The sequence below is a fragment of the Rhipicephalus sanguineus genome, chromosome 3, assembly GCF_013339695.2.
Source record: "Rhipicephalus sanguineus isolate Rsan-2018 chromosome 3, BIME_Rsan_1.4, whole genome shotgun sequence".
In the NCBI taxonomy this organism is placed as follows: Eukaryota; Metazoa; Arthropoda; class Arachnida; order Ixodida; family Ixodidae; genus Rhipicephalus; species Rhipicephalus sanguineus.
The window spans coordinates 111,024,869-111,049,934 of record NC_051178.1 but is presented as its reverse complement, the minus strand read 5'-3'; the positions used below and the strand labels follow the sequence as shown (position 1 = coordinate 111,049,934).

The following is a 25,066-nucleotide window of genomic DNA, read 5'->3' as shown; positions in this document are numbered from 1 at the left end:
AAGTACGTGTCCCCATTGGTCAGGCTCCTTCACTAACGATACGTCTAGCATCGTGATTGGCTGAAATATCTTCTTACGAAAATTTTTAGCGTCAGACATGTGTGTAAATACGGGCCCAGTCTTATCACGCTCGCGCTATTTTCTGGTCCGGCCGTGGAATTATGCGCAGTCGACTATCAAGTGAACTTTGTCGGTGAATGGGCGTGAACTCTCCTCTGCGGTTTCGCCAGCGGTTGACGACACGAAAAAGGCGCTACGTGCGCAGTACCAGAGGGGTGCACTGCTCGGCATCGCTGTACGAGAGCCCCGTGAGTGTGAACTGCGAAGGCAACCGTTGCGTTCCCCTCGTGACACTTTCTGTTCGCATCTCACCGGCGTCTTCGGCGCGCATGCTCTCCTCAAGAACGCGCCGCGAGTGGCCGCCTTGTTCGGGTGACGTGCTGCCCCGGAGAGCCCACTCGTGGGTGGGAGAGAGGGAGAAGGGAAGGGGGCGGTGCTTGCCCTCCGTCACCGCCGCGCCGTTCGTGAGAGCGACCGCGCGCGGGAGCGCGCGTAGTCGGTAGCGGCTCGACGACCGAAGCGGGAGTCAGCTAACTCAGCTCTGTCACGCGGCACTCGTTTCGAGCCCACGGTGCGCGCGGTGGTGCTCCCACCCTCTCGCACAACCGACTCGGTGCTTGCCGGCAAAAGAGCGCGCGCAGATCCTCCCTCGCGCAGTAGTCGAAGACGCCGAACGGAGGGAACGTTGCTCCATTCGGGACGTCCCGTTCGTTTCACGCTCCGTCTCCCGGAGACTTTCTGTTCGAACTGCCTTAAGGCCTGTGTATCCTTTTTTTCCCTCTAACAATACATACTAGGCGTCAGTCATCCATTCTACCTTGTCTTTCGATAAATCACTTTCGTCTACGGAAGCAACACGTTTCCATCGAACCCGTTGAAAGAAGAGAAGGTGTAATGGAGTGAACGCTCGATTGGAGGTGTCTTCCCTTGTGTCGTGAAAACACTCGCTGCTTCATGGAGGACCAAAGAGTGCACGCTTTTCTCTCACCTGTTCACGAGTCGCCGACGTCGACAAAACGTCCGTAGAGGCGTCAGCGTTTCTCATCTCGAGCTGTTTGTGCTGCCAAGTCATCGAGCTACTCGGCCGTCGGAGTTTGGATTGTCAAGTTCGCCGGGCTACGCAGCGTGGCGGCGTGTGGATTACTGCTACTTTGTAAGTCGCTCTGAACGCTATACTGTTGTGTCTTAGTCCGAACAAATCGTGTTGCTTAGGAGAGCGCTACTTCATGCTATGTGCAAGCTTGCGTATAACTTGGCTCACAGATGTCAGCGGAATACAGCGGATTTTTTTTTTTCCTTGAGCAAGAGCGAGAAAATGATTGAGAGTTCCGTGCACGCTCGAGGCACAGGTCAAAATTTATTTTTAAATTGTTTCCTGTAGATCGACGAATCACGCTGAATTTTTCTGTTGTGAGGGGACGTTACTGGTGTGTCTCTCATTAAAATTTGGCTACGTAGAACTTTACTAGGAATGTGCTGACGAGAAGCCACTTGATATATTCGTCAGAATTATTTTTGCGGTATATGTGATATTGGAGTATGCGCCTGTTTTTGTTTTTTTTTTTTGTTTTGAGAGCCGTGCGCTGCGTCAGATTGGAACGTGAAGCTATGGTGAATACGAGGATTAATTATTGCAGACGAAAATGAGTGAACCTCTGCGCTGCTCATTTTATACACGTCTCCACAGCGCATGGTCTACATACAAGCACAGCAAACACAGTCACGACCGGAATAATAAAAGGATTACCGTGGGCGATTTCAAAATTATTTACCGTTGGTGGTTGTCTTTAGCATCGACGCAAAACACGGCACAAGATCGTTCTCTTGCTTGCTTAGCATTTGCTCTCCATCGGAATCAATGCAGTTGCCTAGGCTTAGAATGAAACCCGCGTGCTATAGCGTTCACTGTTATCATATAATTAGCCACTTTCCCGACTCACATGAGGTGAACTTAAATTTAATTAAGCCTTATGCGTCATCTCATAGTGCTAGAACGGGGTCGCGATTCACGAAGTTTCTCGTTCGTTATTGCCCATGGCCATCTAATAGGCTTCGTTAATGATATGTCAAAAGTCACGAATGACTGAAAATTTATGGTATTAAAAGTACCAGTGCAAGACGTTTCTCTGAATACTGCGCCCGCATGTTCAAGGCAGCGTCACAATTCTTACCTGCCATTTGCACAGCACGCCTTTCAAGCCTTCAAGGCCCTCTCGATTTTAACGGTACATTCCAAAAGCGCTGTTCCTGCTGTTGACATATCGACCATTAGCCATTTCACGCGAGTAGAATTTATTCTGACAACGACATTTTTGCTGCTGCTGCTACGGACAGGATCTGAGGAGAATGGTTACCGTAACGTTCAACCACTTAGCTTCGGGAACTGCGACAGATTCTTAAGCAGTCACAGTAGGAGTAGGCACACGCCTATGTAACCTTGACGAAGAAAGATACGGCGCAAGAAACGGAGAAGCCTATGCGTTCTTTATTTCTTCGCCAACTTTATTTTTTTTTCCGTAGCTCACGGCGTCGCGAACCTTATGCAGTTGCGATGTTTGCAGGACATCGAAAGACTTAACCGCGGATACCTCGCATACCTGAGCGATCCGTGTGAGAAATTTTTAATCGCTATTTATACGGCGCCCTCGCGACTATTCGGCAACCTCGTGTCCCGCCTCGCGTGGTCGGTGCGAGTGTATCGCCAATTCTATCCTCAGAGTTGTTCTGCGCGCGGATTCGCTTGCGTTTCGCAGCCACATTCGGCACTCCGAGCATGTGCGGCGGCGTATAGTCGGAGAGCCTGGATTACGTATACGCCACTTTATATAGCGCGAGTTTTATTAGAGGAAAGACAAGACTATATGCAAGTGGTACCGCGTCACCCGCATGCTCAAGGAGGGAAGGAATGCGAAAGTTGTTTGTTGCGTAAGATCAACAACGGACGTGAATCCCGTGCACAAACGGACCTTGGTCCCTGCATTCGTGGTGGATGTTTAGTATATGCGCTAATAGATTGCGGCCTTGAAGAAGCCAAGACAAATTCTCGAAACGTTGGGTCTAAAAAAAATCATGTATAGTATATGGTTTCACGTGCCAAACACGCGATATAGTCATAAGGCATACCGTACGGTGCGTACCTCATCACATATTTTCACCACGTGCACCTAAATGTATGCACACTGGCGTTTATTGCATTATTGCATTTCGCACCTATCGAACTGCCGTAGCAGGGAATCAATCCCCCCGTCTTCAAGCTTAGCAGCACAACACGTCGGCCGCGAAGCTACCACGGTGTGCGTTCACATTAACAAAAAATAGTAGTGACGTATGAATTCAATTGGATCGGTAAACACGCATGTATGGCCTCTGCAGTGCTCACTTACCACTGCGGCGGCCACAGGTTACGCGATAACCGCCTGTTACATTAAGCTTCAGAGCGGATAGTTGGACGAGTTGATGTGCTTCCATCTTGAACGAAATAAACAACGTCAAAGACAAGGACGAGCAAGGAACGACAAATACGCGCGGTTTATGTCGCGCGGTTTATTTCATTCTAGATGGAAGTGCATTAGGCTTTGCGGCACCCCTCGAGAAATGACAAATTTTGTAACAGCGTGGTCGGCACGCAGCGTGCAGACGCAGGAAGGAACCGCAGTCCGTGCATATTGTTCAGTAACAACCAAGTGGTTCATTTCGTTGCCTTATGAAACAGAGCGCTTCGCTGTTTAATCGGCACCCTGTCCTGCGGCACTTTCATATGCCCTGTGTCGCGCTGTCAGAATCGTGCCATTCTATAAGGTCAAACTTATCGAGAGGGGAATTCGACTGAATAGCAGCCGAAAGTGCATCCACAATAACATCTTACAATAGAGCAGTTCGTAAGAGAAATTATCAGCCAATCCTGAAGCGGGACACATAATTAGCGAAACCTGTTGACCAATCACAAGCAGCACACAGAACGAAAAAAAAAAATTTCGGTCGCAGTATCTTAAAAAGCAGGCCTCTTGACCGAGTCGCGGTTAGGAGAATACATCTGGCAGATGTTTGATTTTTGTTGTTGTTGTTACTGCTGCTGCTGTTGCGGTGTGAGCGTGTTTGTGTGTGTGCGTGCGTGTGTGAGTGGGCTGCTTGCGCGTGCGTGTGTTTGCTACCTTCCGGATTTCTCTACTTACGACGTAAGGAAGAAAGCGAGGCGGTTCTTAAGCCACTCGTTCGACGTCACTTGTTTATCTTCCGAGTCATCGCGCGGCTCCCATTGTTACCGACTCTCTGTATACATCGCTCGCTGATTGTCCAGATAATTGCTTGGGTCCGAGGTAAGCTGACGCCAGGAGCGAACAAAAAAATGTTCGCAACAGCCCTCCTCACATTACGCGCGTCTTGGCACGCTGCGACCCATTGTCATTGTAAGCTCTGTATTGGTCTCAGGGGAGCGGCACAACGCACGAAATGTGATAGTAACGCTTTAAATAGAAACTCAGACAAGCAATAAAGAAAATGACATTCGCACTGAAGCTCGAAGCGTCGAGTCTATCCGTATGTCTCCCTCTTCTTTTTCTTCTCCTCGCCTTCGACGTAACCAACCTTGCTACCCTTGAGATTTCTGTGCCTCGCTCTAAGGTTTAAAGTGGAAGACCGGTTTGTTTTCTAGTTCTTATTTTAAAAGAAAAACCTGGGTGTCCACACTGCCCAAGCCACTTCTTTCTTTCTCTCTTTCTCTTTCTCTCTCTAACCTCGAAGCTGGAGTCTATTTCATGTTGCTTCCAATGTTCAAGCGCCCCAACGTGTATGCTGAGAAAAGCGACAGCGCTTTGTTTTTGTTCCGGGGAAACAAACAGAGACAAAAGAATAAGAGTTCTCTTCCGGTACAGATAAACTCCCTCGCACGTTGCTATTACCTCGTGAGGATTAAACAAAAAAAAGGAAGGAGGAAATCACGGCCGCGGGTGCCGTATGAGATGCAAGAAGGTCGCCCCCCCCCCCCCCCCCGCGCGCTAAGATACGTGCCAAGAGTTTCCGTTTTGCGAAGGTTCGTAATGGGACGAGATACATTCGAAATTAGAAATTTTTGGTATTCAGATTCGCCATCCGGCATCCAGAGCCGGAAGAGTTACGCCTTGTATCTGTCCCGGGTTGCTCATACGGCAACCTGGGATAAATGCACGGGGAAGCCGTTTATGCGAACTTGCGACGGAGTATAGGAAACAGGGCGCGTAGTCGCAGTATTTTCTTGTGTTTGCAAACTTCTTAAGAACAAAAAGAAAAAAAAAAAGCCACCAAATAGCGATAGAGAACGTATTATAGCGAAGGCCGCTAATTAGGCAGGGGCCGAATTTGTTAACTTTATGGCCCGGAAGTGCTCTTCTTCATCGTTAGACTGTGTTCGATAATTACATTTCCGGCACTATAGGATTGGTTGCAGTAATCTCTTTCTCGTAAACCTGGGCATCTGTTCTTACCGAAGTTTAAAATTTTCAATGACGGGGTACTTTTTAGCGTTTTAAATTTTCCGCCTTTTGATGCCATATGCGACACACGTGATGAATTCGCGTTTCCGAAGGTCTGTTTCAGCCAATTTCATCCATATTTATACAGTGTATAAGTCACTGTTGTCGGCATAAATGTATGTTACAGTATTTTCAATTAAAGCAACTCGTATTAGCCAACTAACGACATCTAATTATTTGCTTCCCTGTACACCGTTTACCACTGCTTGAAACGAGATCCGTTACTCTTCAGCGACCCTTCGATCATTTCAGCCTTTTCGCTGCTTTCACTGGCGTAGCCAGGGCATATATCGACGCGCACATGCATATACATATCGACGCGCACGTACGAATACACGCACGGAAATGATCGTATGATCGTATCATCGCATGATCGTATGATAGTATGGTCGGACCTCCTCGAACCACAGAAAAACATTTCTGGCTACGCCCCTGCCCCCTTTATACCTAACATCTACTCATACAGTATCTGGTAATTGCGGCTTTCTTTTTTACGTGTTGCCTCGAAAGAATGCCTAGTGAAGTAGTAGCAGCCGTAACGAATATTAATAATCGGCATAAAATTTAGTTTCTCATACGCAATTTTTGTACACTTTCTTCTTTTGCTTAGTTGACAGATACACGCCCCCTTAACAGGCAAGTCGGTAAGCTCAACTCTATTGAGATCGGTTATACCCTCAATGAGACAGGAACACAGGCAGAGCGTCTACCTTCTTGTCTGCAAGAGGCATGTTCACTGTAAAGGACAACTAATCCTTAGCTGTTTAGAAAGAGCTGGAAACAGTTTAGTCCAACATAAAGCGATACGACTATATAGTCACGATGGTGTCAACACATGCAAGTAACTGAGCAGAGTACGCACTACACGTTATTAGACAAATGTCTTAGCCCACATGCTCTGACTTACGCGTACTATCGAGACTACCTGAAAGGCACAGTTAACACAAATAACTCGTCATGCTATATGCACGATGTAGAGCGGGCATGCAGGTACACCAAGATTAGGTGCAAGTGGTGATGAGGCAGATCATATGTTCATAACTGCGTGCTTATTACACGAGATGTGCAAACGTAGCGCAACAAATCGTTTCTAACGATATAATTGAATGGGATAGGGTAAGGGGAGTGGCTCATATTAGGAGATGAGGCGCTATCTTCTGCAGCACTTTAGGGCGAGTATCTCAGTGCCATAAGGGAACACGATTCAAAGCCACTAGGAAGAGCGTACAGGAATAAAAGAATAAAAGAGTTGAAGGTAGGAGTTGAAGAGTGGAACAACGTGCAGAAGAGGTTTCGCAAGTGCCCGACCTCCATCGACCAAGGGACGAAAGTCCGCGTCCGCTCGTGCATGGCTGTCACGGAGGGAAAGGCCTCACCTATAGACTCCGCCTACGCCACTGGCATTGCTTTTGACCCTCAAATTCACCCACTAACAGCTACAGACTATGAGGCAGCGATTTTCGCCGTATCATCTAGGCCACACGAATGTCTGTACTGCCAAGTGCTTAGGTGATAGCCTCGTTTGACAAATTTCACATTTGTAAAGCTAACTTTTCTGCCAAGCAGCTTTGCCCGACTAATGGAAATGCGGTCATTTTCGCAAACGGCGTGAACAACCGCCGTTTTCACGCTGTATGACATGAAAAAAATTTTGACGCTACCATGGCGATGAAACCGTGTGCAAGAGACAGTTAAGCCTCAGCAGGTGTACTTCGCGTTCACTTGTACTTTGAACTAGCGCAGACGTTAGTTTGGTGAGAGAGCAGTGCAATAATGCGTACTTATGAATGATGAAAAGCGTCCACTGTAGTAATGAGGAGTCGATCGTGTTAGTTACGAGAACGTTGTCCCTCACAAAGGAAAAAAAAAAAAAGAAGACGTGTCGCTAGCACATTTTTTATTGAACGCTCCCTACATGAAACCTGCTCCTTTCGGTGCTGATTCTACCCCGTTCAACCGTCTACGACAGCGCGTGAAAATCGCATTCAAATCCTATAAGGCAGAGCCTGTAAACTCCTGTACGCAGAAAGTCGAGTGCAAAAATTAGTGCCTGCCTAATTGCACTTATGGCCGTCTGACGTGCCACTCATTAGTTAAGCAAGTGTATGCGGCTTTCGTTCTCCAGCTAAAATTTAAAGAAAATCCAGCCACCGAAACATTTGCGAGAACAGCCGGCTTTTCGTTCACGCGAGCGTTTTCTGACAGTCGCTTACCGGCTATATAAGGTCGGTAAGCGTGACCTCGGAAACTCGCCAGTGTAAACGCGCTTTTACGGTGATTATCCTAAATTGCGACGTGGTGAGGATACCCTACTATTTGTCTGCGATCCTGCTCGAGTTGCAAAAGGCCAAGCGCTAGGCACTGTACGTCCAGCCGTATATAACCACTCACATTTCCACACTGCACGTCGCTCTCGAAACGACATAATTATGCTCCATGAACTGAGACATGGGGTTGCCGAATACGGGCGCACGCCAAGAATAGCTTCGTTTCCCCTGTGCTAATGGCTACGGACGCAGCAAAACGTCGGGGACCGAGATCACAAAGCTTTCATTTCGAAAGTGCTTTTTTTTGCCATTGGCCGCCTAGCTTCTCGATCAGATGATATGTCCCGAGCCGGGATACGTTAAAATACGTTCTTACGAACACATTTCCAGCGTGAGACGCTCCTGACCCAAGTTTTCTTTAGCACCTAACTTCACCACGTTCGTACAAAATTTACAGGGGACCATGCTGAACGGGTGCAGAACGAGTCTTGTGCATTGGAACTGCGTATCTGTTCCAGCATCTCATTTTCATGGCCACAGGTTCATACGAAATTTCAGGGCGTCAAGACTCGCACGAGAATGGCCTATCACTGAAGACGCAAGCGCTGTTCTTGCGTTTAATTTACCAGGTACTGCGTGCCCAGGGCTAGACCGAGGACAGTTTTCTTGGCGCGGAGAGCTGCAAATGCCCAAATATTTTATGTGGCAATTTCGTTTTTTTTTTTCGTTCACGCTCTATTTCACAACTCGTGAGTTTTGTTTTCCGAAGCACGCAATGGCTACAAAGCCCGCAATGTTGCTTACCTGATGTAATCTCTATATTTCTTTTAGTATATGCACAACAGTAGCTTCGCTTCTTTGCGAAAATGCATGCGTATTAAGTTCAACGAACGCAAGAAACCGTATTCCAGTTTGTTATAAAGTGGCGCAGGCAAACACACACACACACACACACACACACACACGCACGCACGCACGCACACACACACACACACACACACACACACACACACACACACACACACACACACACGCGCGCGCACACATACACACACACACACACACACAAGAAGAAGAAAACAATTATTACGAGACAGCCGCCCTTCGCTTCGATGAGTATGCACATTCCACATAAGACTTCGTTCCCTCAGCGTTGATGAAACGTCTCGTTAGACAGGTGGCAATGCAGATACAAAATGTGTAACCATCTTTAGGCGACGTAGTCAAAATAAGCGGGAAAAAAGGAGTAAGAAATCTCTAAACGTGGTACTTTTTGTCAAACGAGTCTTCTTTACCGCGACGCCTATAAACGCTTGTAACATTCGAAGCTGCCTATGCAATAACACGACATGATTAGGGAACGTTACGCGATGACAACATCAGTTCCTCACCTCCGCGTCTGCGTTCAAAAACTGTCGATTAAGCGCGTATCACGTCAAATACTCGCCACTCCGTGTTAGCGCATCCGCTTCGCTGAGCCGTTAAATACATCACCGTCGGGTCAATGACTCCGCGATGAAGATTTTTTTCCCCGATCGCTGCGCTGACAGGGGGATTCAATGGGGCAGCAGGATAGAGAAACGTAAGGAGATGACGCGAACGAAAGACGTACAATAATAAAAAAGAAAAGGAAAGTATTATCGGAGCAGCTCATGGAGAAAAGCGCCAAAGTCACGTTGCGATCAACGGCCGAAGAGAACGTGCCCTTCCACGACGTTCGTCGCTCCGAATTGGGCCAACGGCATCGGTTGCAGCTGCGCCGTTCGTCGACCACCAGAGACAGATTGACCTTGGCGTTGTTCACTACGTTCTCCCGTTTACGCGTCGATGCGAGAGGGTTTTGCCTTTGTGTTTTCGTTGCGACACTCCTACTCCTCTTCATCCTCGTGTGCCATCATGCGACAGCCTGACCGAGCCGCGCACGCCAGCAGAAAGCGAAGCGCATTAGAAAGGCCCAGTGCGGTTGCGCGCGCAACGGCGATTAGCGACTATACGCCCGGCGCGCGCCGGTTTTATCATTGGAACGGGTCAATACGCCCTGTCGGTCTCTTTTCATCGGTGATCACTGACCGGGCAAATCATTGGGGAATCGGGACGAGGCGTTCGCGCCGGTTGGGATAAGAAGGTGACGCTATAGGCTGGAACGCTGGGCAAAAAGCGATCGTTTCAGAATTGTTTTCGCAGTGCCCCCTCCGCGCTTTCAACCGTTAACGCTGCGTCGCAAATGCATCAGTGACGAGGAGGGTTAAAAACGGTCCTGCAGCCTGTGTGTCGCAAGCGCAACGCCAGGTTAGATAATGACTGCAATTACCGAGCATGTCTTGCCTCGCGGCTGCGAGCAGATGTAGAATCGAACATGCAGTAACTGAAGAAAAGTACAGCAGATTAGATTAAAAGTTTCAGAATCGTACGTGGCTGGCATCGAAATTCTATTGCTCCCTGGGTTTGAAAAGACGGAGAAAGCTTGCACGATAAAATGCAATGCACAACGAACTAATTCATAAAATTTTGTCCACTACGTTTCTTACCAATTACACCTTATGAGAGATATTGCGATCGAAGAATTCTACTCACTCAGTTCGCAAGTCGTATGCTGCTGAAGTGAATTTTCAAGACGACACCAGTTCGTCCGCACAGCACGCGGCGAACTAAATTTCATTCGCGTTCCAGTTATTTCTGTATTTCACGGCATAAACCACGTTTCGTTAAATAAAAGCAAATGGAACGGGGGCAGATTTTTACAGTGACCTCGCTGACGCGTATCGCGAAACAGTTATCGTCATTAGAATTCGTTCAACGTAAATCTGTATCGCAAGGACACCGTTAGAATTTCTACATTGTTATAGATGAAGTAATGTTTGAAACGTAAGAATAAACTCCGCAGTATTGCAAATTTTTCTGAAGTATGGGCGGCTGGAGTTCGGCCGCCTGGAGTTCTTTAAGATGTACTGACATCGCACAGTACACGCCTTCATCGAAATGCGACCACCGCAGCCGGGATCGAACCTGCGTATTTTGGGTCAGCAGCCGACCACCGTAACCACCGAGCCAACGCGGCAGCCGCCATAAAAAAACTGTTTCTCCTGTTCGATAACACTTCTCTCGCAGTAAGCATGCAATTCAACGGTGATTGCAAAAATCTGAAGATAATATAAGTAGGTTATAACGGAAGTGCTTGCAATGGGCATGTTTTAGTCAATATTTCTTTTAGAACAGATTAACTAAAGTCATAATTACGAGATTTATAGCGCGGAACTTCTACACCAGGGACAAGGGAACACGACGAGCACAAGCGCTAACTTCCAACTAACGTTTAATATCTGCGCTCGCAAATATATAGTACAGTGAAAGAAAGAAAATAAAAGAAGAACCAGCTACAGCCACTCATCTGATCAGCACCACACGTGTTCGTTGCACTGCACTTTTACCAGCTGCCATCAAGATATCCCATTTCTCTTTGGGATAAGAGAAGGGATGGTGCGCTGACACACTCGTAATCACCGCAGTTCATTGCTGCGGCTTCTATTATTTCACGCGTGCTATAAATCTCGTAATTATGGATTACCAACTAGCCCGAAGCAACGCCTTGCTGAACTAAAGTCACTTTTGTGTTTGACCATAATCATCTCTTTTTCCACAAAGGATCCTGTTCGCTCTCTACTACTTTGCAGGTGTCATTGTTATTTGGTGCACCACACTGGCGGTGCAATCAAAGAAATTTATGGCACGCTACAATTATTCATGTTTTATTCACCGTTTGTATTATCAGCGTCCGCGCAGTCGTCAGTGAGCTTGTTAGGCGCTGATAACAGAGTCACAACATCCCTGCGAAGAACTTCCTCTCTGCGGCTTCTCGCAAACTAGGCATAGTATGCACCGTTAAACTTATAAGGACGTGAAATATGGCTTGCGTGATAAATTGCTTTGCATGTTGTATTTCGTTATATTCATATCCTTCCTCAACGCTTTCCTCGCAGCCTGCGTTGCTCCTATTCACTTTGAAAGCAACGCAGCGAAAATGTTGTTTAACGTATGCCGGAGATGTTTACATTTCGCGCAAAGTGCCATCAGTGATGGTTCTTATCGCCTCTACCTTCAACATCGAGCTGCCCGTTCTAGAGAAGGCAGTTTATTGTATTAGGCTGCCGTTCAAAATCGCAGTGTACAAGATCCACAATTATACGTGGGCATCAAGACAGCGGCATTAATGGACATTACTAGCGCAATATTCCCTTAAGAGGGGGGGCGCAAAGTCAGCCCTACACATTGACATAATAGGGAAGGGTGTGTGCTGCGACTCGGGGGGGGGGGGGGGGGGGGGGGGGCGCAATATCAGCGCCATACATTTACATAATTGGGAGGGGGGCGCTGCGACGAACCTTCGTCCCCCCTGAAAGGGAACCCTAAACACGCCTATGCTCCCATGGCTGTCTTCAGAATAAGCAGTGTTCCCGCAAGCAACCTCGCACGAGACGTAAGCACGCCTCGCGCATTCTCCTCACGTTTCTGCGGGGGTCCAACTTGATGGAATCATGTGGTAAGACGTCTTCGTAACACGAAGAGAGACACTCACGTGGTTGCACTTGCCGATCCAGAGCGTCATGCGAGGCCTGCGCACAGCCTTTAACAGCACCGACACCGCCATACGTTTTCCTCATTGACACCGGCGACAACTTGTCGATTGGTATATTAGGTCCGAGTGCATGATCAAAGGCGAACTAAGTCGCAGTTTCGCCGAAATTGTGTGTGTGAAAGTCAACGAGAGCAGGTTACGTAAACGTTACAGTAACAATAACATGCGCTTCGTGCGAGCAGTTGCACAAATAAGCAGTTGCACAACAAATTGTGACCGGTGTTCACGAACCTGAGAAGAAAAAGCTATTCGTGAAGGAAAGTTCCGTCTAATCCTTTTACTGGACCTAATATTAGCGACGGCATCAACCGACCAATGGCAAAATGCACTTAGGAACCAAAAGCTTTGCCAGTACAGCCACAGCTGCTGCACTAAGCAAGCGAACAATCTGCTTCCTTGAATCACAGCTTCGTTCAAGATATACCCGCGTCTTTCCTATTCCGTTTTCTTTTTATTTGTAGCATTTCTTGTTACCAAAATAGCGCTGTAAGGCAAATCGGAAGTGTACTGCCAGTTCCAGGCCGTGCAAACCGTCGAAGAGCGAAGCTGTTGCCTCCTTTCACTCGGACCTTCGCAGTTTCCTCTTTATTGCTAAGTTTTCTGTAAGTTTATTTTTTGTTGTTTCTTTTGTTCGTGCTAAGTAACGCATGTGGTTACGGGTGGACGGTTTCCACGGCGTCGAACTGGCAATCTTTATCCCCCCGCACCCACTACGTAAATGAATCATTAAATGAAGATGCTCACACAAATATTTGTCTATGTTTAATCACGTATCTTTGTTGCTGACCTACCACTGCCGCCTCATTGCCCCCACCCTTTCCGCCCAGCCTGCATCTCGCTCCTGTCGGCAAGGCACAGCCTTTCCCCCTTTCCGACGAGCATCCTCTTGTCCCTCATGTCAGGTGACCAGCGTTACTCCAGTAACGTCAACAGCACAGGGTTCCGCTGTAATAGTTTCGGAAACTGGTGGCTATTTAATACTTTTAAAATGGCTGCAGAGGGCAATGTGTGAATGCGATAACTTTCACAACACGAAATGTCGTATTTCGTAGTACGTAATATTGAGGCTGACTGAACCAGTGCCTTGGACGTGGGGCACCGACATTGCACGGCTCTTCCAGTTTGGCACATCGTGTTATAGCGTTCCAAAATGCTTCTGTGCGCAACAAGTAGGCCCAGGAAAGGGCAGCGGGTTAGGCTGGTAAGTAGCGTAGCCCTAAATTTTTTTCGGAGGGGGGGAGGTGGGGTTGGGATTTCGACCAACCTTTATGTATGTTCGAGCGTGTGTTTGCATGTGTGCGCGTCTGTATACGCATGCTAAATTGAAAAATTTCGAAGGGAGAGGAGGTTGCACCCCCCCCCCCCCGACTAAGCCAGTGCCGCTTGTAGCCATGCATAGTGGCTTCATATAACACTGCAAGTCGACGAAGGCATGCTTTTGGCTTGCGGCGCCGTCGTATTTCGGTCGCACGAATCACAGCGTCCATCTCCAGAAGCAAGGCACGGGCTTAAACGCTTAAAAGTGACAAGTGGTACTCAGAGATTGTCACACGTTTCTTAACTACAATATCACCAAAAAACACGAGCAATTGCGAGTCTACAGGAAAGAAATTACTTATCGCATTCGCGTATTAGCATTGCGCTTATGTCAATTACTCTCCGTACGCATCAGCTGCCTCGGCACGCTCGCAGCCCGCGAGAATGTAAAAGGATGGCTTCTAGAGGTTAAAACATCGTTTCGCATGTCATTGATATAGCGCTATCTATAGCATTCACTGTATAACTGTGCTGAGAGCATAGCCTTATCCGTACTTGGCCTCTTTATTCGTTCTTGTTTCTTTGTTTTCTTTGCCCACCTCTAAAAATGATTGATATCTTCTTCGTGTCCACAAGTCGATTAGAGCTGCAACGAGCTACCTACGCTTAACACCTCTTCTTTCTCATAAAGTATCTCTCTCGTCTAGATGTGAGTGTGTGTGCGTGCATGCGTGCTTGCATACGCGCATGTGTGTGTGTGTGTGTGTGTGTGTGTGTGTGTGCGCGCTTGTGTGTGTGTGTGTGTGCGTGCGTGTATGTGTGTGCGTGTGCCTGCGTGCTTGCGTGTGTGCGTGTGTATGTGCGTGCGTGTTACAAGTAGCGTAGCCCGAAACGTCCAATCCAGTTTTCCGCGTTGTTCAACCGGTGTGCCCTCTCTAAACGAGAGATTACACAATCAATAACACGAAAGCTCACGTAGGTACGGCCACGAAAAGAAAACAAATCACGCAGCGAACAAGGTAATCGATGGCATAAAACGAGTGTTAGTGGAAGCACGGTCGTGGCAAGAGGAAATAAAGAAGAAGAAGGAGAAGAACACTCAGAGGCGGCACTTAAAAATCCATACATAAGCGCGGCAAGAGTAAAGTGGACAGGAGAGGAGGAAGAGAAGAGCGGGCTGCGCACTTTTTGTTTCGGCCCAGCTCGATGGAAGAAAACTGGCCGGTTTACGACTTTTTAATGAATCCAAGCAGCGGGCGCCTCGTAAAAATCGTTCTCGCCGAGTCGGCAGAATTCCAAATGTCCACTCGGACTGTTCCTCGTAAATAACTTCGTGCTTTAATCCTCTAGGTCATCAGGTTTTCATTTTTACCCCGCTACGGAGGTTACGTTTTTCTTTCCTACTTGTTGTACAGAGAGCCGCTTACACGTAAAGAAGTGTTAGATGACGGAAAGAAAACAGAAAGCATACAAAAGCTGGAGAATAGCCCTCACGCGGAAAAAAAAAAGGATGTTCGCAGCCGATATTGGCCAGAACGGGGCTGCGTCGAACATTCGAACGTGCAAATATCAACGAGCCACCACGAAGCTTATGGGTTGCAAACGATGAGAGTGGAGATAGAAAGAGCTCTATTCGTTGACGTCTCTTCGGTGCGTCGTCGCCTTTGAACATATTTCTTGTGGCGCAACGTGTGACGTAACGGCGTTTAACGACCGTGTCTGTCCATTGCGTGGTGGAGTACGTACGTTGTCGGTTGGGAATTCTTGCTTCCGTCTTCCACGAAGTTATGTGCGAAATGTCACGCAGGGTCTCACACGCGGTCTCCACATTTCGACGACCTTAAATAATGAGTGAAAAAAAAAAGAGAGAACGAAGCATGAATGCGGCCTTAACTGTTTGATAAGATAAAGGTCGAGATGTTCCTGGAACGGAACACTCAGAGGCATTGACGCACTAGCGGGAAGCTATGCGTTCCTCTGGATTCTTATCTAAAGTGTAGATTTAACATTTGCGTCGACTTTATGGGTGCGAAATTTCTTTAACCATGCGTCGCTTAGCGTCAGCTGGCTTCCCGCGCAGGTTGAATGAATTAGGACTCGGTCCAATTTTTACTTCGGTTGCAGATAGCCGCGTTGAACTTGAGCGCACCAATTTGCAACATGAATTATATGTGCGTCATAGTCAGGCACTTAGTGAAACATGTATAAGTCGAGCCCGTATACATCGCACTTGGGGAAAAGAAAGGTAATCAGTTCGATATATCCTATAATTCGATATAAAACTTTTCCGGGACTTTGCCGTATTTTAGGTGTGCAGGTTGCCTCCATGGTGTTGGCTTCACGTTAATAACAATGTAACAATGGAGCGGCTTCACGACAACACACAGGGATACTTTTTGCTAGTTCTTATTTTTCCGTGGTTTGTATGTAAGGGAGGGGGGGTATATGTTAGGGCGGGTTATACGGGGAAAAACACGGTATCCTTGTCAACAGCGCGTCTACATCCTCATACGGGGTATTCAGACGGGGGAGAAATGCTCGGGGGATAAAGGCGGTGCCTAGTGACGTCAGCTCGCGAGGAGAAGTCTCCACAAATGCCCCCCACTCACACGGACGAGGCGAACCAACACTCTAGAGGGTGTTGGGCGAACGGAGGGGGAGGCCAGTGTTACTAGACTACTCCGGTGGCTTGCACTACCCGTTTGACGAGCTGCTGACGACGAGCTGCAGACGACCATGCGGCTGCGGACTGTACACCCGCTGCCGCTCTCTGCAGGAGCAAATGCAACAATGTGGCCAAACAAGAGCCCGAAATTCAGCCATATCCCCCACCGCCGGGGGATCGTTTGTCCTTTCGGGGAAAAGGTCCCCGTCTCCCCCGAGGAGGCGCGGGGGGGTCACGCCCACTCGCTAATCCGTGACGTCGTGGTCACGTGATCCGCAATCACCCCGTCTCCCCCTAGCATTTCTCCCCCGTCTGAATACCCCTTACGCAGCTGTACATACTCATCGGACGCCAGAAGCCTCCATTCCGCCTTTGCCCTAACGTCGGCCTTTTTTCTTCAGTACCGTGGTTCTCGAGATGCTGTACGCAGCGGGGACATCAAACCTATTCTCCACGTTCGACTCGGTTGATTATCGCCAGGTGTAACGATAACAGCAGCTTCTTCCGTTTCACGGCAGCCATCGCGTTAGCAAAGGGAGCGGAGAATCACAGAGAAGTGATCGGCAACCACGCACGGCGGAGGGGAGGTTGGGACGACGAGGAATCGTGGGAGAAAGCACGTGATGGCAAGCGGTAGTTTCTACTGCTCAGCACCCTCCTAATCACCCCGCTCGCTCTCCCAAATGCATGCAGGAAAGTCAACTTCCAAAGCCATCTTGTCCGAGCGTTTCACGCTGCCCGATGTTCGATATATGGAGTTTTCAGGCAATTTTCGTTCGATGCAGCAGTAGATTTTCCCATGCACTGACTTCAAAGCATTGTCGTGTTCGGAAAGAGTTCGATATAAATGATAATTTAATTTGCCAGAGTTTCATATTAGTCGGGCTTGACTAGTCAGTGTGTCGTGGTGTGGCATTACTCGGTCTTCACTTGTTTGCGGATGCCACCAGAGAAAGACAATGCCTCAGTATGACGTCATACAGGCGGCGATAATGCACATTCATGCTCCGCCCGTCCATGCGCATTCATGCTCAATAAAACCGTATACTCCCAGAGTGCACTCAGCCGCACTCCGGCAACCTCTAACCACGCTCTTCGTAAAAACGGCGGCAGAATCACTTTCAATGACATTAGCGATTCTTTAGAGCCGTCTTCAGCATATAGAGCGAATATTGAAGATGCGTGCAATATTGAAGCCTGCTAACTTGTCACATTTTATCCACGGTATCTTTTTAAATATATTAGAAATATTTCCGTGATACTTGGCCAGTGGGTTATGCAGCTTTCCAGCCTTGGTGATTAGGGTATAGTGACATGCATATGTTAATTAAGGCGCTTTTGTAGTTTTCTTTCTAATATCTACATATATACTTCGCGAATTCCTACGACTCTTGTTGCCACGTGTCGTTTAGTTTTTTGTTTCTTTTTGCCTTGGCAGGCGCTTACACACTGACTATATGGACAGGAACTGAGTTGCCAGTAGGCAACATCTGCGAACAATAATTTTGTGAAGCGAAACCCTGGCATTTAACGCTGTCAATGAAGCTAACGCAGTCATCCTCACACGCGCTTCCCTTCGTGCGCTCGGCGGCAGCTTGAACGTGTATACACATCAGAAATGGACTCTTTTATTTTCAAATTTTCGTTAACCTTTACTGCGTCAACTAAACAGCGGTTCACTGTTCTCCTTGCGCTGTTTGATTTCGGAGGGGTCCGTACATGTGTTCTGCCAGTGTGCATACCCCACATTTACAAATTATACTCGATAACGCTAGACACCATATGCCCCTGTAGACATTATTTGAATGTTCTGCAAGACACGTGAACTGTTTTTCTTTCATTTGCTTCCCTGTATGCCATGCTAAAAAGTTTGATTATATTGTATTATGTTTTTATTATATTTTGACACACATACAAAGCATTCAAGCTGTATACGCGTACAATAAAAGGATTAATGAAAGATAAACGACACAACCGTACTGTGATGTCTTTTCCTTCTTTCGATCGTCCTCGTGTTGTACGCGCATCCAGTACGAATCGTCGCCAACTCGCCCAGTAAAAGTGAGCCTAATTTCTTGCGCCTACGCTCCACGTCTTTAATAATTTAGTGTACACTAACGCCACTAAGACTGTGGCAATGCAATCCTAATTTTGTGCAAGTCATAACCCGTAGCGCATAAAAATTCAAACTGTTTCAGCTGGCTCCTTCGCATTAAGGTTACGGTTCGCACCGTAAACAGTGACTTGGCTTTGGCCGACGGGACGCGTGCTCAAACTGCCCCTGATTTTGCGTGACGCAAGCGCCGAGAGTCGCTTTATTAACGTGCTTCGAGCGCTGCCTTCCCATCGAAGAGGAAGTGATTGACTACAACGAGCTCGGTCGAGTATGCGCAGCTTCGTCACGTTTCTCCAAAATCGTATAAACCGCGCTGCGCGTCTTGTCCTCCTAATAAGGGCAGTTACATACAATTTTTTTATTACTTTAAATTACACACGGGTTACTAATGAGACACTTTACCCAATATCGGTAGGAAGTCTTAGCGTGCGGTGTAGATAGGGAGGGAAAGAGGGGAGGAATGGTACTCTTACTGGAGGGCACTGTTATAGGAGAGTGTGCCGGCGCCCTTTCCTCTTCCGCAGCGCCAGCTAACATGCCCTGGGCTGAGCCCTGTGCCCCGTGCCCCGGCAGGCTCGTGTTTTGCGGCCTGCGCGAGGAAGTAATTGGAACTGGCTTGGCCTCGGGCGTCACACGCGCTGCTGTGGGTTTGGGAGCATTACACACGGCCGTCGGAGCTTTGCACTATGCTCTAACCGAAAACTGTACTGCCAGCCGTCCGTCTCCACTCCGTCCTAACCCTGACGACTCGTTACATCCGCAAAACTGGGCGCTGCGGTTTCAGGGATAAACTGCTTCGCTCGGAGTGACGGTGTAGTTTCGGCGGTCCCTCGAAACTAATGTTTGGCTTTATTTTCTCACTTTGATCGCAGATGTTCACCGGCTTTCTGACCGCTGATAGTGAAACGAGTTGCTCACTTGCGCTCGTTCGTTTTCTTTTCTTTCTTTTTTTTTTGGAAATGCAGTTTCCGCGAGGGTATACCTAATATGTCGTTACGAGTTACCAGCTCGTGTTCATTTGCAGGCATTCTACGGTGGCCCATAATGGTCGAGTAAGGCGACAAATCTGATCGTTAAGCTTAGGTATTATAACACTCTTCTTCTTGACGAATACACGTCTCGGTAACGATTCCGTTCGGTCGGTGTTGATATAGTGCAGTCTACTTCATTTTGAATTTTTCTTCCGTGTTATTATTTTTCGTTTACTCAGGTGGATTTATCGCCCCTTGTAGTAGGACATTCTTTATCTGCCTATCCCTCCCTTTGAATACATCTATGCATATCGCCGACGAAATAATGATATTAAAGAAGCCCTGATATTTGTTTCGTCTGTCGTCGTTGTCCGATAAGTTCATCTAGTTTGTTGAAGTCGTCCCTCTGTTAATATAAATTACTCCTGCCTCAGGCGTAGCTCTCGCTGTGCCGTCATGTACATTATAGCAGACTAATGCACGACTTTCCCGGTGGAAAGGCGAAAGCCGCTTCGGGAAACTTTAGCTTTTTTGTTCAATCAAGCCATCTCGTTGCGGCTCCAGTTGAATATTTTACTCGTGATGTTTATTTTGAATATGACCCAACGGTGACCGAAACGCTCGCGTGGAAGCCGCTATATTACGTTCCTTTATGCTCTCTTTATTCGTTTAAGCTTTGTCTGCCACGGTGGTGCAGCGGTTACGGTGCTCGGCTGCTCACCCGAAGGTGGCGGGTTTGATCAAGGCGAAATCGTAGAGGCCCGTGCACTGCGCGATGTCAGTGCACGTTAAAGAACACCAGATGGTCAAAATTTCCGGAGCCCTCCACTATACGGCGTCTCTCATAATCATATCGTGGTTTTTGAAACGTAAAACCCCAGACAATTTTATTCGTTTAAGCCGTACGTTACCAAGCTTCGTCATTGACCGTAAACGTGGTCGTAAATTCTTTAGTACAACACAAGAATTCGCAAAATTAAAAAAAAGCGAAATGATATCTGCACGAAAAGTACGCCTAAACGGAGCTCTTGCATGGAATTCAGATGTTCACCTGGAAAGACCGAGTGCTGACACACGCACTTTAGATCGCTCCTTGGGCAGGAAGAATGAGCCGTGGAATTACACGGCACTCAATTCATTCTCACATTTCATCTTCGTTGTGTAAGCAACGTTCAAGAAAATGGCATTCGTGCCCAAATTAAAAATGACAAAAATAAGAATATGATTGACAATGAAGATTTCCGTGATCCGATCTCATTCAGTCCACTAGGGCCTACGGACCTATTAGCTGCGGTGTACAGGTTTGTGTTAGCTTGGTATATAGGTTTTCAGGCAATCTTCTGTTCTAAACATTCCTTGGCAATATTGTTGGGTCATTGTGGTCTAGATCTCATTCATAAAATTGAGGCATGTCGAATGGCATAAACGACTCTGACAATGAGGTTTCCTGGGCGGTTGCTTTGATTGCAGGAGGACTGCAGCAGAGAAGGTTAAAGAAACTTTATTTGAAGTTAATCCAGCTGTGCGTTATGATTGAAGGCAATGAGTTTCTGTTCTTAATTTCTGGATCCGAAGGTAAGGTGCGTTTTGCAATCCAAGGCAACTTAGAGCCCAGTAAATCTTCATTCTTTACGGAAAGGGTGCGGTTCTACATTAAATACCATTCACTGCGTAGTAGCAATCAGCTGGAACTGAAAAGCTAACACAAGGCCAAACGAAGGGGAGTTCCGAACGCACGTTGTTTGACACATATTAAGCCCTAATTAAGCGTTATTAGAAACAGCACATCTACATGAAGGCCGTAATCGGGAACAAACCGCGGATAGATATCAAAGAAAAGTGCACAGCAGGGCAATCAAAGCAGCGAAGCCTTGGCAGTAATCAAATACTTGAGCAAGTGCACTGCGTACCTAACGTGTATACAGGTGGCTAAAGGCAAAGGCAACGTTGCCGATGGGTGAAATTATCATTGGAACGTTCTTCACGCACATTAGGCTATTCGTGTCACCGAGAGAGAGAGAGAGAGAGAGAAACATCTATTCGTGTTAAGGTGTGGCGTCTTCCTCGTGAGGTAGAGCCCTTAATTCAAGGCCCAATCGGGCTCGCACCGCACCACGCGCTCGCTGCATCAGCCGACGCTGCTGTTCTGGCTCTCTTCCGTCGGTCGGCACGTGGTATGCGCGCTCTCGAAGCGGGATGTAGACAATTTCGCAGGTAAAAAGGAAGTAATGTCATCGTTTTCATGTTCTGTCATGGACGAATGCTTTTTTAAATGCGAAGCATTTCTTAGCGAACTTCTGCGATTTTGAGCGTATCTATCTATCTATCTATCTATCTATCTATCTATCTATCTATCTATCTATCTATCTATCTATCTATCTATCTATCTATCTATCTATCTATCTATCTATCTATCTATCTATCTATCTATCTATCTATCTATCTATCTATCTATCTATCTATCTATCTATCTAGCCGCCTACGACTTTGTGCTCTCCTGGCCGTTTCGTTAATCGGATGTATACCAAAATTGATATGTCATAACATGGCCTTATTACGACCATAAATGACAGGTCATATCATTAAAATCATGACACGCATGTCATGAACAGCATGATTTACATTCCACGGCCTTCGGGCTCCCTGGCCGTTCCGTTAATCGGATGTATATCAAAATTGGTGTGTCATAACGTGGCCTTACCACGAACATAAATGACAGGTCATATCATGAAAATCATGACACGCATTTCATGAACAGCATGATTTACATTCCACGGCCTTTGGCCTCTTGCGGCCGTTCCGTTAATTTCATATATACGAAAATTGGTACGCCGTGACAACAGTTCATGACGAACATAATGACAGGTCCTAACATGCAAATCATGAGGCGCATATCATGTGCAGCATGATTTACATGACATGGTCTCGGGGCGCTCGCGGCCGTTTAAATGAAGGGATACATACGAAAACTGGTATGACGAGATATTTCTGTATGACGAACATAACTGACAAGTGGTAGCATGAAAACCATGACATGTATGTCATGATTTACATGCCACGCTCGTGGTGCATTGGCGTCCGTTTCGCTTGCGTGATATACACCAAAATTGGTGTTACGCGACACGACTGTATGACGAACGCAAGTGAGACGGGGTAACGTGATAATCATGACATGCAAGTCATGTACGACCTGATTTACATGCCGCGCTCATGATGCGCCAGCGGCCGTTTCACTAGATTTATATACACCAAAATTGGTATTGCGCGATGTGACTGTATGAAAAACATGAATAATTGTTGGTAAGATGAAAACCATGACATGCATGTCATGTATGTCATGATTTAATTGCCACGCTCATGATGCATTCGCGGCCGCTTCGCTGGCTTGATTTAACCAACATTGGTATTGCGCGAAGCGACTGTATGACGAAGGTAAATGAGACGTGGTAACATGAAAATCATGATATGCATGACATGCACGACATGATTTACATGTCATGCTCATGACGCACTCGTGCCGTTTCGCTTGCTTGACATACACCAAAATTGGTATTGCGCGACGCGACAGCATGACGAACGCAAATGAGAGGTGGTAACATGGAAATCATGACATGCACGTTATGTATGTCATGCTTTACATGCCGCGCTCATGGTGCATTCCCGGTCGTTTCGCTAGCTTGGTATACACCAAATATGGTATTGCGCGACGCGACTGCATGGCGAGCGTAAATGAGAGGTGGTAACATGGAAATCATGACATGCAGGTTATGTATGTCATGATTTACATGCCGCGCTCATGGTGCATTCCTGGCCGTTTCGCTAGATTTATATGCACCAAAATTGGTATTGCGCGATGTGACTGCATGAAGAACATGAATAACAGGTGGTAACATGAAAACTATGACATTCATGCCATGTATGTCATGACTTACATGCCACTTACATGGTGCACTCGCGACCATTTCGCTCCTTTGATATACACCAAAATTGGTATTGCGCGATGTGTCTGTATGACGAATATAAATGAGAGGTCTTAACATGCGATTCATGTTATGTATGTCATGTATGGTATGATTTACATGCCACTGTCATGGTGCGCTTCCTGCCGTTTTGTTAACATGATATATACCAAAATTGGTATGGCATGACACGAGTGCGTGATGAACATAAGCGACAGGTCATGCATTTATATACCAGAATATGCGCTTCAGTGGCATGGTGTACTACACTAGATTGTGCATGCATGCGTGCATGGCAAACATGCGATATATGGTGGACTAGATGCCATGGCATGAATGATTTCATTTGGCTCAAAGACAAACAAGGCGATGTATGCAGCTCTTTGCTGGCTGCTTCGCATTACCTCAATTCCCACAATGCGTGGGATCTGCCAATTTTTTTTTTCCATAAATTACTATGCGATTGTGACGCCTCATTCTTGACTTTCAGCCTACGCATGGTCGACGAGGAACATGTGGTTTGGAAAATACGTTTTCACTAGACCTGGGAGCAGTAAAAGCACAACGAGCGAGAAAAACAACCTGTGGACGAGAGTACTTGGTTGGAAAAAAAACTTTGCAGAAAAGCCGTCTTACAGACTTTTGCAAATATTCCATTCTCGTAATGCAGCTTCAAAGCAGTTGACCTTCTCATATAGAATAGAATGTCAATAGAATACTTATTGGCTTAGAATAGAGTTGTGTAAATTGGACGTATCTGCAGGAAGTCCGTCATGTCGTCAGAATTATTTAAACATTTACTCACCCTAATAAAAAAACGTGGTCCAAAGCACAACCACACATTCTTACAAACACGTTTGGACCGCGCGGAACATCGATTCAAGCGTAACCCTCCGAAGGTGTGATCCATATACGTAAATGGCGTACCTTTTAAGAGCCCCAGACGAACCACAGTGATGTAGCTAGTATACACAAAGCAGCCGGGCCGCGCGTAAGTAGAAAAGGAAGCGATAAAAACTGTCACCGGCATAGCAGCGCACTACGTCGCCTGTGCCTATAGCTGCCAGCGTACACAGACAGATAAAACGATGCACAAGGTCGCGTATAAGAGGCCTCAGACCATGGTCGTATAACCAACAAAACTAGTCTGCTCAGTCCTTCGGTCTACACGGTGGCCTCAGCTGATCCCGGAACACTGCAACGAGTGCTGCACTGCCCACACGCGGAGCGTCGCTTCGCGTCGCGGTTTTACTTGCTCGCGTAATGGCCGTCTCTCCACCACGGTGCTCATTCGGATTCAACCGGCGGCGATGCAGCGGCGTCCCCGCGTTGGCTTCGGGACTTGACCCGTTCTCGATTCGTGTTCTTTGCGGAGCGTGACATGTCGAACAAATCATGGCGCGATCACCGCTGCTTTCGTTCTGTCTATTTCTTTCTTTATATTTTGCCTTGCTTTCCGTCTTCATTTTCTTTCGCGGCTTAGCTGTAGCATCGCTCGCCGCCGCACGCACCTCTTGAATGTCGATGAGCTTTCCGGGTGCAGTTGCTCTTTGGCATGCCGACTGGTTACTGAGCCCTCGCTTTTGACACTGCTCGTATGTCTCTATACCGAACGCGCGCTTAAGCTTTTT

At 47.2% G+C, this 25,066-nt stretch overlaps 1 protein-coding gene across 1 annotated transcript in view; it reads left to right on the top strand.

Annotated features, from left to right (window-relative positions):
* The first annotated feature begins 575 nt into the window (after positions 1–575).
* The window catches only part of LOC119386951 (calcitonin gene-related peptide type 1 receptor), a 123,420-nt gene continuing 98,929 nt past the window's right edge, over positions 576–25,066 (top strand). Inside the window, exon 1 of the mRNA XM_037654246.2 lies at positions 576–1,213. The gene's annotated coding sequence lies outside the window, so the exon portion shown is untranslated. The remainder of the gene's footprint in view (positions 1,214–25,066) is intronic.